We start from the raw sequence: 16,191 nt of genomic DNA on the forward strand, positions 1-16,191 counted from the left end.
AACATTACCGTTCATACGGTACAACATACCGATGATTTTATTTCTGAAATGATTGTGTCAAACCATAACGTTAACTTATAGTTAGCAAATGGTCATTAGATTTGGCGGAGATTTGAGTAAAACATTTTTTGGTAATTAATAACTGAGTAAAAAGCTTTTTTTTGGATGGATTTATTTCTCTCTGGGAGGTGAGGTGATTTAATATGATTTAACGTTAAGTTAGCTGTCTTTATTTTTATCAAACCCTGAGCATATTTTCTCCCCTTTCCAGTAAAATGTCAGGCGAGAAATTATCATGTTTGGTCTAACGTTAACGTTATTACGTTACCTAACAACAAGTTACCTTTTTCACGGAATGTCTAGTATAAAGTTATAGTTTATGTCGATTTTTGTTTCATTTTGACAGTTCCACCACCCCATGTAATATGTATGTACGAGAGGCTATGCTGTATCGTGAATAAGTCACGGCTGAAGGGTTCGCGCCTTCGCAGATTGCCTGCAACCCCTTCAGCCGTGACTTATTCACGATACAGCACTTGTCTCGAGTACCTTATTGCTTTTATAAAACGGTTACCACACAATACAACTAATTAAAGCCGAAAAACATGTATCTATGCAACTTTTATGAATCACTAAAAGCCTTCCTTCCGCTGGAAAAAATAGTCCCTGACTACAGCAACAAAAGTTACATACATTATTTCGCCAATAGATGGCGGCAAAGACCGTCTTTATGAGTGAGTCAGTCAATAGAGAAGACTTTTACATTGAAAGGAATCAAACTTGTGATCACGGAGAAGGAAAACGCAACTGATATGTAGTAGGGAGGTTAAGTGACTTTTGACTTCAAGTCATGATGCAAAGGTCCCCTTTGGTATGGAAGTACCTTAGGGCCATAGAAATAAATTTATCCTAAGACACACGTAAGATCACATTTTGTATCTTATATACGCACATTTTTTAAAAATGGCCGCCGACCATACTTGAGAGGCCCATATCTTTGCTTCTGTTATAGCTATAATGACAAATTTGGTATCAACGTGTACATTTTTGGGGTCAAGGAGTCCAATAAAATAGGTTCCAAGACTAAAAAACAATAATGTTGTCCTTACCATGACAATTGGAGGTGAAGTATGCAATTTTTTATTAAAAAACACATGCCAAACACACAGTGTTTCGTGGGAGGTTTTTTCCTAAAATGTTCGATTTTGACATCTTAATTTCAAAAGGCTATATCTTAAAAGTGATAAAAGATAGAGACTTTCTGTAAATTAGAGAAATATTAAGGAAGACCCAAAGTTTATGTAGGGATTACATTTCCCCATCTAATTTGCATATTATGACGTCATTATGGTGGCGGCCATCTTGGATTATAGAATTCTCATGAAAAGTCACGTTTAAATGATAAAATGATCAAATGCAGCACTTCTTTCCCCCCAAAATGTCCCTCACCTTCTGTATGCTATATTGCACAATACTGAATGCTCAGGTAAATAGTAAGTAGTAAACAAACTGTAAATCATTACTAATAAATGGTAGAAACAAACCGAATGCAAGTAGCGGTTGGCCTTTTGCTGTAGAGATTTTCTATTTACTACATATAGTAAATCATCCTCATTGGCCAAGTACTCAAAAGCCGGCATTCCCATCAGCTTGCGATAGACTATGCATAATAGCCCCTCTGCCCAGTGTCACACCGTCTCTGCTCCTGCTGGGAGCAGCGCGGCCAGATCTGCCTCGCGCACGCGCCGAGTGTGCACAGCTCGGACTACTGTCATTGTCATTGCGACTCCCCACCCTGCCTCCACCTTGCCCCCTAACTGTCCTATGAATACTTCGACCTCGTCTAACATACCCAGTGGCATTAGACAAACAAAGTCTCCACCACAATACTGTCGCCACGATTGTGGAGAGGCACACACGGTAAAAATCTCCCACCTCGTTCCCCACAACACTAACACGCCTGCTAACTTCGCGATGAACACTCCGACCCCGAGAAACATTGTTCCCACCACTGACATTGGGTAAAGGACCATCTAAATTGGGCAAAGGATTCACCGTTTGTGCTTGGTGTAGGGCTATACTTTCACTTTCAGAATCAGGCAGATATTCCCCTTCATAATCAGGGTCCACGAATAGAAGACCCAACACTTCATTGCGGGTAAGCTTTATTGATGCCATTAGATATAATAATAATAATAATAATAATAATAATAATATAATGCAAATACTCGCTGACGTTGACAATATTGCTCTGATAAAATGGCTCACTCGCACACTAGCTCCGCTTTTGTTCGCACTGATTCAATGCACTCTAGCTCGAAGATTTTGTATAGAAGCATGACGTTTTTTTGAGTCGCGGATGAAGTATGACATGTCTGCCATCTAATGGAGGGTAGGTTGAACGAAATTTGACACCCTATTTGACAAAATCGGCCGTTTTATTCAGTGGACTGCCTGAGGTGGGACCACGACACCAATCTGCTCCTAGTGACTGATCACTGAATTCGCTATATCTATGCTAAATGTTTTCAAGTGGTCATATGACACACATTCCTCTTTTATGCATGGCCTCCACCAGATATCTACTACCACTTTGCTGGTGTAGTTTCATTGCCAGATATAGCGAAGCTGGTGTTTCCCTCTCTCTTATGTGACGAGGAACACTGCCATGTTTCTTGGATCTGCATCTTACAGAGTTGAAAATTATTTGCTGCCCAATGGATGTTGCAGCCTGGAACTTCTCAGGTCCAGGAGGTGGCTGATCAATACCTGATCCATCAAGAAGCATGTGTAAGAACGATCTCAGCATGGGAGGGATAGAATCAGCTTCACAGGAAGTTGAGAAGGCACCTGTAAAAGCATGCTTCATGGGGAGATACTCTTGCCGAAGGATTTTGGCTGCTTTGAAGATGATGGAGACATCGGTAGAAGTGTTGTTTTTCATGTTAGCAACAGCTTTGCTCAGGTCATCATCAAATACAATGGACCAGACACGATTTATTTGTACTGATCTGATGTCAGGAATCAGGCGTTCAATATCCTTCCGAAGGCGTGTGGTGTTGCATTTGATGTTTGGAAATCCAAGATCAGCAATGCGCTCGTCATAGAGGGCTGTCAAGTCAGACATTGCCAGTGATTCCCCTGAGCAACGATAGTCCATGATGTATTCGAGCAACTCATTGAGGACATGTGCTCTGATGACCTGAGTTGCATTACTTTCAGTTGAGTCACATCCAACAGTTTCTGCTTTTCTATAGAGCCTAGTCAGGCATGGACGATGATAAACAGCATTAATAGCAACCATGTCACCAGCAGCTAGTTCAGCCAATAGATGCCTGTCACCCACCACCTGAGCACATTCTTTCACTTTTCTATCCAAGCCAAGGGTGGCAGCCCTCCTCAGTTCCTTTTTTTTGCCCACTTCACCACAGAAGAGACACAGTTTATCAAATGGTTCACATGATGATGTTGAGGGTCTGGGTAAAGCGAGTGTGGTGGACTTGTCACTCATGTGCCATGTTTTTACTGGACTCACAGACTCTTCATGCTTTTCATACCCGATAGGACTCCTTCTTCAGCTTGACGGCATCCCTTACTTCCGGTGTCCACCACCGGGTTCGGGGATTGCCTCCTCGACAGGCACCTGAGACCTTACGGCCACAGCTCCGAGCGGCCGCTTCGACAATGGAGGTGGAGAACATGGTCCACTCGGACTCAATATCTCCAGCCTCCCTCGGGATCCGGTCGAAGCTCCACCGGAGGTGGGAGTTGAAGATCTCTCTGACAGGAGACTCGGTCAAACGTTCCCAGCAGACAGTACGCTTGGGTCTGTCGAGTCTGTCCAGCTTCCTCCCCCGCCATCGGATCCAACTCACCACCAGGTGGTGATCAGTTGACAGCTCCACCCCTCTCTTTACCCTCTCTTGGAGTGTCCAAAACATACGGCCGCAGGTCAGATGAAATGACCACAAAGTCGATCATCGACCTACGACCTAGGGTGTCCTGGTGCCACATGCACTGATGGACACCCTTATGCTTGAACATGGTGTTCGTTATGGACAAACTGTAACTAGCACAGAAGTCCAATAACTGAACACTGCTCGGGTTCAGATCAGGGGGGCCGTTCCTCCCAATCACGCCACTCCAGGTGTCACTGCCACTGCCCACGTGGGCATTGAAGTCCCCCAGTAGAACGACGGAGTCCCCAGTTGGAGCACTTTCCAGCACCCCTCCCAGAGACCCAAAGAAGGCCGGGTACTCTGCACTTCCGTTTGGCCCGTAGGCACACACGACAGTGAGAGACCTATCCCCGACCCGAAGGCGCAGGGAAACGACCCTCTCGTTCACCGGGGTGAACTCCAACACATGGCGGCTGAGCTGGGGGTCTATAAGCAAACCTACACCAGCCCGCCACCTCTCACCATGGGCAACTCCAGAGTGGTGAAGAGTCCATCCTCTCTCGAGGAGTGTGGTTCCAGAGCCCAAGCCGTGCGTAGAGGTGATCCCGACTATCTCTAGTCGGAACCTCTCAACCTCACGCACAATCTCAGGCTCCTTCCCCGCCAGTGAGGTGACGTTTCACGTCCCTAGAGCTAGCTTCCATGTCCAGGAAGGTGGTGCATTCACACCGGACGCAAACAGCGCGTCAGGCGCGAGTGATTTCAATGTTAAGTCAATGCAAAGACGCGCGTAAAAAATTCCTGCGGCGCGAATGAGGCGTAGAGCGCGGCGCGGTAGATCTGCAGATCTGCAGGCCTAGTCCACCTTTTTTATGTTGTGGGCCAAAAACACTAACATGTCCACATTCTTGGGTAAAAGACAGCTCCTCGACTTGTTAACAATAAATCCTGCTTTGGAAAATATGCGCTCTGCAGGAGTGGAGGTTGCAGGGATGCAGAGCACGCATTTGGCTGCCCGAGCAAGTCGTGGATACCTCTCCTCATTATTTAGCTATCCTCATAGCTTGCACTCCTGTGGAAGCTATGTGGAACTGTCCTCCTCCTTGTTGTCTTTTTTTGTAAAATGCAGCCAGACAAAAGATTTAGATTTCTTGGACATTTTGTCGACTAAAGCCAAAACAAGTTGCGTTCTAACTGAATGAATACAGCAAAACTACCTATATTCCTTACTGAGCGCGAAGCAGCAGTGCAGCCAGCCACAGGTACGGTTCACGAGTGTTCTACGTGGTGCGCTAAACTGTGGCTGTTACAAAATGTAAAGTTGGGGATAAAACATAGGCTAATTATATTTAGAATACAGTAATATATAACTGCTTATAAATGAATAAATATCAAGGAGTAAATCAATGAAAATTTCTTTATTGGTGAAAAAAAAAAAAAAAATGCAACTGGTCGACCAATGAGAATGTCAGTCGACCAAGACGGCATCGACCGATTAGTCGACTAAACGACTAAAGTTAACAGCCCTAGTTTACATCATGACAATTTGACAAATATATTTTCAACCACCTCCCCATGTAATGTTGTTTCAGATAATTATTTAATATCATATTAAGAGACTGTGTGTGTGTGTGTGTGTGTGTGTGTGTGTGTGTGTTCTGTTTCAGCTTACAGTTTGTTTAAGCGCTACCAGTCTGATCTACGGTTTCATCTATCCGAATAATCTGAGTAAAGTAAGATTTAATACTTTTCCAACTTGATTTAGCCAGATATTTTGTCAAATACTGACACTGGTCCCCAACTTTATTTATGATGCATTTACAACTTTGTAGAACGTTTACATTTCACAAACAGCTATGTATTTTACACATGTATTGAAAGGGAATATTTAAAAGCCATAATAAATGCCTTAAAAGCCTTAAAATGACCTTGGGATTTTGTTATAGTTAATTATTTTGAATGTTTTAAGCAAAATATTTTTATCAGTCATTTTATAAATGTTTTGAATGGTCCTCCAGCCAATCAGAAAGTCTTATTCGTATGCCTATAATAAATAACAGATTTTTGTTACATTTTAGATTTCCTCCCTGGCAACTATTGGGGGCCATGACACGAAACGAGTCACATGGAACATCCTTTCCCGCATGTTCCATGACGATGTTGGGAGGAGGATCAACTGGAAGGGCATGAATGGGAAAAAATCATTCAACCAGATGGAGTCAAAGAAGTTACTCCTGTGTAAGTAAATGTATAAAGTATTGTCTGGCAAAAAAAAAGTCAGACTTATCCCTTGAAGGTAACTGTCACTTTTTTGTTTAAAATTTAAAAAATGTATGTAAGGAGCAAGTACATCATGAATTCATCTCCTCTCCACCAGTAAGCTGGTGTGTGGTGGGCGTTCTGGCACAATATGGCTGCCGTCGCATCATCCAGGTGGAGCTGCACATTGGTGGTGGTTGAGGAGATTCCCCCTTCCATATGTAAAAGCACTTTGAGTACCTAGAAAAGCGCTATATAAATGTAACGCATTATTATTATTATTATTATTTTTACTACAGCAATACACCTATAATAAGTGTTATTATAGCAGGATGCCAACCGTTGTGAAGTATCGTAATGTTCTACTGCAAGATCCATACGGTTCATTAACCGCTAGTGCACCAAAAGTTACAGTGTACCTAAAAAATGTCAGATTGTACACTTTTGTTTTAAAGCAACACCAAGAAACTTTTCCTCTGCGGTCGCCCTACAGGTTGGATTGCGGAATTGTCCATTACCACTGTCGTAAATAATTTAGCCCACTGTATCCTACCGTCACACGCACGCTCGCTGTTTATCTAGCACCGGCTTTGGAATGAACGATGTCCACAGACAAGGTAGAGTATGATGCATGATTTTATTAAAGTATGATGTATTGCGACATCAGAAACGAAGAAAAACTAAATAATGACTATTGTAACGCTTGACGTAAAGCAAGTCAAATTTGTAGTTTTCTTATGTCTCATTAGAACTACAGAAACGCGACCCGATCTGGCAAACTTACATAGCGTGGTTATAGCAGATAAAGGACCCCAAAGCAGAGGCAGAAGTGCCTTTCACCCTGTTACGACTTGATGAACACTGAAATGATTTTGGAAACATTATTTTAAGTTTAAAAAAAGGATTATGTCTATCCTCTAAAAAACAACAACCTGGTAGCTTCAATGTGATTTCATGACATGTAATGAAAATCTGCTTATGTATTACAGGTGCTGTGAGAAAGAGCCATGTCTCCCGTGCCGCCACCGATGACGACATTACAAAACATGTAATCCGGTGGTTCAACCTGGCATCAGATAGGGCAGGGATTCCCAAAGTGTGGTACGCGCACCCCCAGGGGTACGCGAGCTACCACCAGGGGGTGCGCGAGAGGAAAAATGTAATGGCGGTCTATTTTTTTAAGTGGGATTTTTCCATACAATAAAAAACATGAACAGTAAACATTTCCTTTGTAAATTCCTTTTCCTTTTATTTTAAATAAAAAAAACTATAATTTATTAGTTTTTGATAAAACAAATACATATGAAATGCACAACGACACACCTAAAGTCGCTCACGCACATAGGCCTACAAGCAAACTCTACACACACGAGACCTGCGGAACTCCCCGCGCACAAACTCTCCACGCACATACTTATATAAAACGCGAGCACACACACAAACTCGCGCACATACACATACTCAATGTGTCCCGAGCACACACACACAAACTCTCCGCGCACATACTCATATGAGACGCGAGCACACACACACAATATCATAAAGATGTGGAAAAGTCGATCAAAAGTATGGCTACATTTCTCCAGACTCGATGCCAACAGCGCGCGATGCAGTATTTGCGGTAAAATAATTGCTGCAAAGACCACGACGAATACGAATGATTTGCCACGACAAATATGATGAAGCCCTTGACAGTGCACGGAGTAAACATAAAAAGAGCAGAAAGTGGCTCCGTCTTCGACTGGTAATTGAAGTTCTTCTGAAGGGTCATGTGACACTGAAGTAATGATTTTGAAAATTCATCTTTGACACATGAATAAATTATATTTTGAAACATATTCAAATAAGATTTAAAATTGTAATACTATTTCACAATATTACAAGTTTTACTGTATTTTTGATCAAACAAATTCAGCTTTGGTGGGCTCTTATATATATATATATATATATATATATATATATATATATATATATATATATATATATATATATATATTGTTCAAAATATTGATGTTTATTTTATATTTGAGCCTATGCTCTTTGTTACTTATGTTGTGGATAGTGTGTAGGCTAATTTTATTGTCGCACTTGAAAAGTATCAGATTGATCCTCGTTTTTATTTATTTTATCTATTTCGGAGCCTATTCTCTTTAATGTTGTGGATCGTTTGTAACTTCATTGCAATTTAATTCAATGTACTGTCATTCTAATTTTCATAACCGTTGTGTTATGATGATGATGCTAGCTCCACGGTCATTTAATATTGCTGCAATGTTTCTTTTACGCGGCTGAAAATAACCGTGCTTTCTGTTACTGAGCCTGTGTCTGTCACTCGTCCTCTTAAAAGTGGAAGCTTGTACGTAGCTTGGTTGCATTATATTGAAACTTTGTTGATGTTGATGTTGTTATTGTCATACGTGTTCTGGTTATTTGCGCATGATTAAACATGAGTCTTTATATGGCGATAAAACAAAGCTTTGTTGCGTTATTTTTTTTAAGTGGGGATTGGGGGTGCGCCAACCCGGTTAGGACATAGAAGGGGGTGCGCAGGAAAAAAAGTTTGGGAACCGCTGAGATAGGGGAAGCTCAAGGAGCCGTCCCCCCTGTCAGCAAACCTTGACCCAACAGTAATGAAAGAAATACTTGATCATTTTAGTGTAATGTTCACTAAATAAAATGTTCTTGGTACAATTAATGGTTGATTTCATTTTTTCTGTTATGTCTATTCAATGTATACATGAATAAAACTATTTAAAAAAATTAGTAAATACATGTATAGTCTGTAATAGCCTATTTTTTTATTGTTACTGGCTAAAAATTATTAATGTTTAATGATTTCATGTTTTATTCATATTAATAAAGGCAGATACATTAATAACTATTCAAGCTTTTATAGAGCAATCCAGTCTATCTAATGTTCGTCCACCATTAGATTTTAAATATATCTGTAGCTATAGTTTTGGCCAGATAATTGGGATCTGAAAGGTTTTCTGACCGAAATGAACGGGTCCAGATCGGATCCGCGGCGGATACGCTGCTTCATAAACGGGTCCAGATCGGATCCGCGGCGGATAAGCTGCTTTATCCGCGGATACGGGTAGGGTCTGCCGCGGATTATGGAGATATTCTTGTGCCAATAAAAATGAACGTAGCTTTTCAAGAAACTAATGAAAATATAAATTGAAACTAAATAAATTATCTCTAAAACTGAAAAAGAATAAATCGCAGGCAAATTTTTTGACTTCGTTTTTAATACACTGCATGTTTTGCTAACTATTTCTCATATTTCAATCGCTGATCTGAACTTACAAATGCGCTTCCAGAGTTTTCATTTAGGCTTCTGAAGTTTTCGTTTTCACTCCCAGAGTTTTCGTTCGCCGTTCTGACACATTTCTCTCGTGGGGGCGGGGCTAGTAGCAGTGTGTTCTCATTGGTTACTGAGCTTTTGATTGATAGCTTCGTGACCTGGAAGTGAAGACGTCAGTGGTGTGTTTATGTGTGGATGTGAGCTCTGTAATCGCAGCTTTCTATTTCATTTTAGCGATATTAAGTTTATATCTGTATTCATTTGCTGCTACACTATATTGTTGAGATGATCTCTTATAGAAGGAATAGTACAGACGAATGATATTTATCATTAGTCATCGTCGCTATATCAGGAGGATAACGTTACTGGATAAGCCTACTCGTGGTAAGTCTGATTTTTTTTTATACTATACTAATACTATTTATAATACAGTACTGGCTTTTTTCAGGTGGAGAGGCATTAGAGCTCAGTGAGAGCCCATAACATTATACAGCTGAGCTGTGTTGTCTTGATTTAACTGTTAGCCCAATCATTACATGACTTGTTTATCTACATTAGGGATGCAACGATTATAGATTTTGTTGGTACGATTATAGTCTGAGGAATAATCACGGTTTCACGGTTATCACGATTATTTTGCATTCATTAATTTCACAACACTATTAGTTTATAAAATCACACGAAAACTCCTTATATTTTAAAGTGTTATTTATTGCTGCTCAGCAACCAAATAATACACCACAAAATAATAATACAAACAAACAAGTCCATTTCTCTCTTTGGAATTAAAGAAAAGTGAAAAAAAAAAAAAGATTTTTGACTTACTTTAACACTGAAAATAAATAACAATAAAAATAAAAATAGCCTTTTGAACTAGTTCATAGTTCTTTTTTTTCTCCATGCTTTTTTTTTTTTTCATTTTTCAAAATGATTGCCACAGCCCATATTGAACCACAGACAATTATTTTATCAGTTTTAACACTGAAGCTATGCGTCAGATGTTTGTTTCCCATCCTCACCGACCTTGTCATAAAACTGGTTTAAATACGACGACTCCTTGCTGCTTTTTGTTTTGATTTAACGTAAGTGATGAGTCGTTCATGAACGATCCATTCATTGCGCCTGTCACGTGACAAATGAACGAAAGACTCTGAAGGTAAAGTAATTATTGATGTTTCCTGTAAACGATTTTTGACGGCATTATAATGATTTCTTAATTCAGAATATGATAAAGATTGCAGAGGTGGATATGTTCTGGGAATTTTGCAGTTAATAGTATAACATTTAAAGCCCCTTAAATGAACGAAATGACTCGAAAAAAGATTTGTTCATTTTGATGAACGAGATCGAACAAGAGAATCAGTAGTGGCTGGTGTTGCCAGATTGGGTGTTTTTTCCCGCTACATATTAAGGCCGGTTTATGGTGTGTTTTAGCTGTGTTTTCGCCTGGAAGGCTCTTTAGAAATCTGGCACTCTATTGAAGGAAGTTAAACTGAGAGCGCGGCGTTCACAGACCAGAATGGACGAGTTCACAGTAACGTTCATCAGGCAGTAATACAGTACTTTCAGTTCACGTTCGCCCAAAATATGAACTAGTTCCGTGCTCCGTGTCTCATAAGCTCTTATAATGTTTTCATTTTGCGCAAGATGCAACATTTCCGTTCCGTGAAACACAAACGCGGTGTTGTGGAGCCTTTACGATTAATTAACCGTGACGAATTAAAGCGCGGTTAATAGTGAAATCGGTTAATCGTTGCATCCCTAATCTACATTCGGTTACAGTCTTCGATTAGATCATATTTGCTTCGATTAGATCATATTTCCCCCCAGCCACCCCAAACAACTTTGAGCTAGAGTACTGTACAGTAGCCTATCTGTACTGTACAATGACCGATGCCATAGGACCAGAGTGCAGTATTTATTCTAATTTTTTTTTTTGTGATAAAGATGACTAATAAAGCTATTATATGTAGCTAGTATGAGTAACAAAATGCTTTTTCTGTGTCCATATTTGACTAATAATAATGAAAAAAAGTGCACTTCAAATGAACATTTATTTGACAAATGTTAAATCTTTAATAGTCTTTAATAATAAATATATGTCCACATTAAAAACTTAATACATGCAAGTAATTATGACTGAAAACATCCAGCTACTAGGGAATACACATCCATATGTTTATATATAGGGCTATACAGCCATCTACTGGTTACACAACAGTATTACAGATGATAAATGCTGCTTGACTCCGAGGTAAATATTTAGTACTGTAAAATCCCTTAAATATACTGTATATATAATAAATATTTTAAGTCTGCAAATTGTTACTGTATGGGGAGTTCAAAGCAGTTTGTATTGTTAGATTATAATACATTTCTTCTCTCATTTTCAGGGAGTGGAGCCACTTTTCCATAAAACTGATGCTGACACAGAGTGATGCTGATGGAGTGATAGTACCAGAGATCCACTGTCCCTGTCAGACAATAATCTTTGTTCAGACACATCACCTTTGAATAACTGGGATCTTGATCTTCAGTCACCTGATTTATTTTAATATAGCAAATATTTCAATTTCCTCTAGATTAAAACAAACATAGTTCGCAAGTACACAAGAGGTTTCACTTTATTCTTATTAAACTATGCTAATCTTGGATTAGCATACCAATAGCATATGAATGTTGAGGGGATAGTTCACCCAAAAATACAATTCTCTCTTATTTTACTCACCCTCAAGCTGTCCCAGATACATTTTACTTTCTTTCTACAGATAAACACGAATTAAGATTGTAAGGAAAGTAATCCATCTCTGCGAGTCCTAAAGACGCTTTAAAAATCACACACAGTGAGCGTGACGGTAATCCATGCGACCTCAGTGGATGAATCAATGCCTTCTGAAGTCAAACAATACGCTAGATAAAATAATAATAATAATGTAAACTGTTTTAACTATTAAAAATCATACGTACATTGGTTACAATCCACTTGTATTATGGACTCACAGAGATGGATTATTTCCTTAAATATCTTTGTCTATGTTTATATGAAGAAGAAAGTCATATACATCTGGGATGGCATGAAGGAGAGTAGCCTAAATGATAAGAGAATGCTCATGTTTTGGGTGGACAATCCTTGTTCTGCTTGTGTCCAGTCACTGCTTTGTTACTTGTACTGCAACAGGAACTTTTTTAAAGAATCATTGCAACATTTAAAATGTATATTAATTTTTAAAATGTGTATTTGTAATTGTACATTATAGTAATGTATATCATGAGAATACTGTGCATTGCATGTATATTATGCAGTTAATGTTTTGTGGATTCTGGTCTTTCCGGTCACAACATAATTGCATCCAAGACCTTCACTCTGATACTTGTGTATATGCTTTAGTGACAATAAAGAATGTACATTTATTTGAATTCATATTTTCAATTACATTAATTTAACTGGTTGTATAAGTCACGATTGAAACGGTTGATGATTGTTAAAATATATTTAAATTAAATGAAAATGTTAATTAAATGAAATAACTAAATATAATTATCAATAAAAAAAATGGCAATAAGAACATTCTTTGTGTGACGTAATGAAATGCCCTTTGAGGTCTGTATCTGACAGCAGGCCAAGACTGTAATTTTCATTTTGTTTAAATTCCTCTTATTTAAGTGATCATTAATTTTGATGGTGTAAACGTATATCATGCTAACAATGAGTAGTGTGGTGGCCATGGATGCCAAATGCCAACCTTGATTACCTGGTTGAAGTTTGACTTTCTTGACGGCTGAATATATCACACACGTTTGCTAATATTCTCTTTAAATTGTAACAGCTGAACCTAATCAGAGCCTAACATGCAAAATAATCATCAGGAATAAACAAATATTCTCCGAAAACATTGGACACTACAATATTTTAAGTATTATATACAGACAGTACTTTAATGTGCAATTACACCTGAATAGACTGAATAGATCTCTTGTGAGTAGTAGTAAGTAGTAGTAACTAAGTAGTAGCAGCAGGTAAATACAGATAAAATTAAAAAACAAACATAACTTATCACTAAAATGAAATAGAAAGCTGCGATTACAGACGCTCACATCCACACATAAACACACCACTGACGTCTTCACTTCCAGGTCACGTAGCTATCAATCAAAAGCTCAGTAACCAATGAGAACACACTGCTACTAGCCCCGCCCCCACGAGAGAAATGTGTCAGAACGGCGAACGAAAAATCTGGAAGTGAAAACGAAAACTTCAGAAGCGTAAATGAAAACTCTGGAAGCGCATTTGTAAGTTCAGATCAGCGATTGAAATATGAGAAATAGTTAGCAAAACATGCAGTGTATTAAAAACGAAGTCAAAAAATTTGCCTGCGATTTATTCTTTTTCAGTTTTAGAGATAATTTATTTAGTTTCAATTTATATTTTCATTAGTTTATTGAAAAGCTACGTTCATTTTTATTGGCACAAGAATAGCTCCATACCGCGGATCTGGTCTGGATCCGCAATCCTTATCCGTTCCGGATTCGTTGCGCTGTGCAAGTGGACTCCATTCCGGACCCGTTTTGCGGATCCGTTCCGGACCTTGTGGTACCTCCGCGGCGGATCCGGTCTGGAGTCAGTTTGCTATCTGGGAAAGCCCTTGACGCGCATATGAAAGGGGAGAAGCACAAGCGTGACAGTCAGGCAACAACTGTCCCCATTCAGCTGTTTGCAGCATCGGTATCTATGGCGAGTGGATAATGCCACGGATAACTTACCGAAGTCTACAGTCGTGTACTTTTACGTGACAGAAGGGGTACGCCGCACCACAGACGGGTGAAACCAACGCGTGACTCCAACGTCGCATCACAGCACGTCGCACCACTGACGCGTGACTCCAACATCTCACCACAGCACGTCGCATCACAGACGCGTGACACCAACGTCTCACCACAGCATGACTCCAACGTCGCATCAAAATAAAAAATATCTATTCCCCCCCCCTAGCTTTTCTTATCTTTCCTTTGTTATCTTTCTAATCAATCATTCTTTTCTTGTATTCTGATGACATTGAAAATATCATTGATACAAATTTTGTATTGTATACAAAGTTGTGTATGTCATTAATGTCATCTCTGAATGGTTTACGAACATAGTTTTTTTTTTATATATATATATAATTCACTCACTTTCTACTGGATATGAGGGCTATGCAAATTATACACCATCAAAGTCACAACTTTTTGCACAATTATTAACAACAACTTTAAAGTTGAACAGATAAATTCATTAATTGTAATCTATAAACATAATATTCTGGAATGTGTCAGTCTGAGTTTTTACTTTTGAAGGTGGTAATAATTTTAATTTACACAGTTGACCATAATGGGCGAATACACAAAATTAAACTATTCACGATATTGTTTACAGGAGAAGGTGACAAGAAAGTATTTTAATAGCCTATTATTTTCAAGAAACCAACAATGAAAAAATATAAGACAGGGAAATAGTCGTTTAGTCACAAAATGCAAAACAATGTAGGTTCATGGTCAAATGTTCAAGACTAGGGCTGTCAGTGTCGACTATTTATTTAGGCTATATATTTTTTTGGTCATAAAGATAGATCTGAAGTGAACAATAGCCTTTAGTATGACTTAAATACATAATTACAAATGAGGCAATATAATTGGTTCAAATAAAGTAGGGTATTAAAAGTAATTAATTATTTTATTTTATTTAACAACACTATTAAAATACATGAAGAAATATATAAACAATGAACATATATTATGTACAAATGCCAACAGAGGGCGCAAGAGGATAACTGACGATAATTGTTACACTTTACATCAAGAGCAGTACTACGGTGACGCATAGCTGCTGCCACATACATATTATTGTTTCCATAGGCGCCGATTTATGTTTTCCTCCGTGGGTGCTCATGGGTGCAAGCCCTTTAAAAAAAAAAAAGTAGTCAAAAAATGTTTGCATTTCAGAACCTTAGGAAATGGACAGCGGCCGACACGAACACACACACACCTATTTAGCCTACTTGATAATACAGCCGTAAAGTAATCTTTCAAGGACAGCGCCACTTCTCACAAATACAGACAGGATTGGAGATGGAAAGTTTAACTGACACGTAACCGCGATCATCTTCGTGTGAAATTTACAAAATGTAACAGTGTTAAATTTGACAAATACTGTTCGATAGAACTGCTTGGTTTGTTACTACAGAAACAGTGCGTGCTTCCTCAGCGATGAAGTTCCACATTTGTGGCTATCCAACACAAAAATGCATGCAGCAAAGCCTTTCCCAACATTAGCCGCGTTTCCATTACCCTTCAAATTGCGCAAATTGAAATTGCGAATTAAAAATACGCTCAATGGAAACACGTCAATTTCGCAAAAACTCCCATTTATCGCAAAAAAGTTTTTACGCTCTCATGAGGTAGTTTTTCAGGCAATTCGAAAAAGGAATATTTCGCAAAACTGCAATGGAAACAGTTTTTGCGCATTTACAGTCACCTGACTTAGAAGACGCGGTGTGTTTGAGGTCCATGTATAGCTACGCAAATAGGCCTAATAATTATTTTATATTATTTTATTTTAACATTTAATAGGCTATATTTAGAAGACGCTTTTATGCAAAAAAAGAACAAAGCTGAGTGAGGAGCGCGCACTGCATGGCACGGAGGCGCGGGCGTGAACATTTGCATTTTCCTATCAACAGTGGAAACAAC

The sequence above is a fragment of the Scardinius erythrophthalmus genome, assembly GCF_964197995.2.
Source record: "Scardinius erythrophthalmus genome assembly, chromosome: 4".
NCBI lineage: Eukaryota > Metazoa > Chordata > Actinopteri > Cypriniformes > Leuciscidae > Scardinius > Scardinius erythrophthalmus.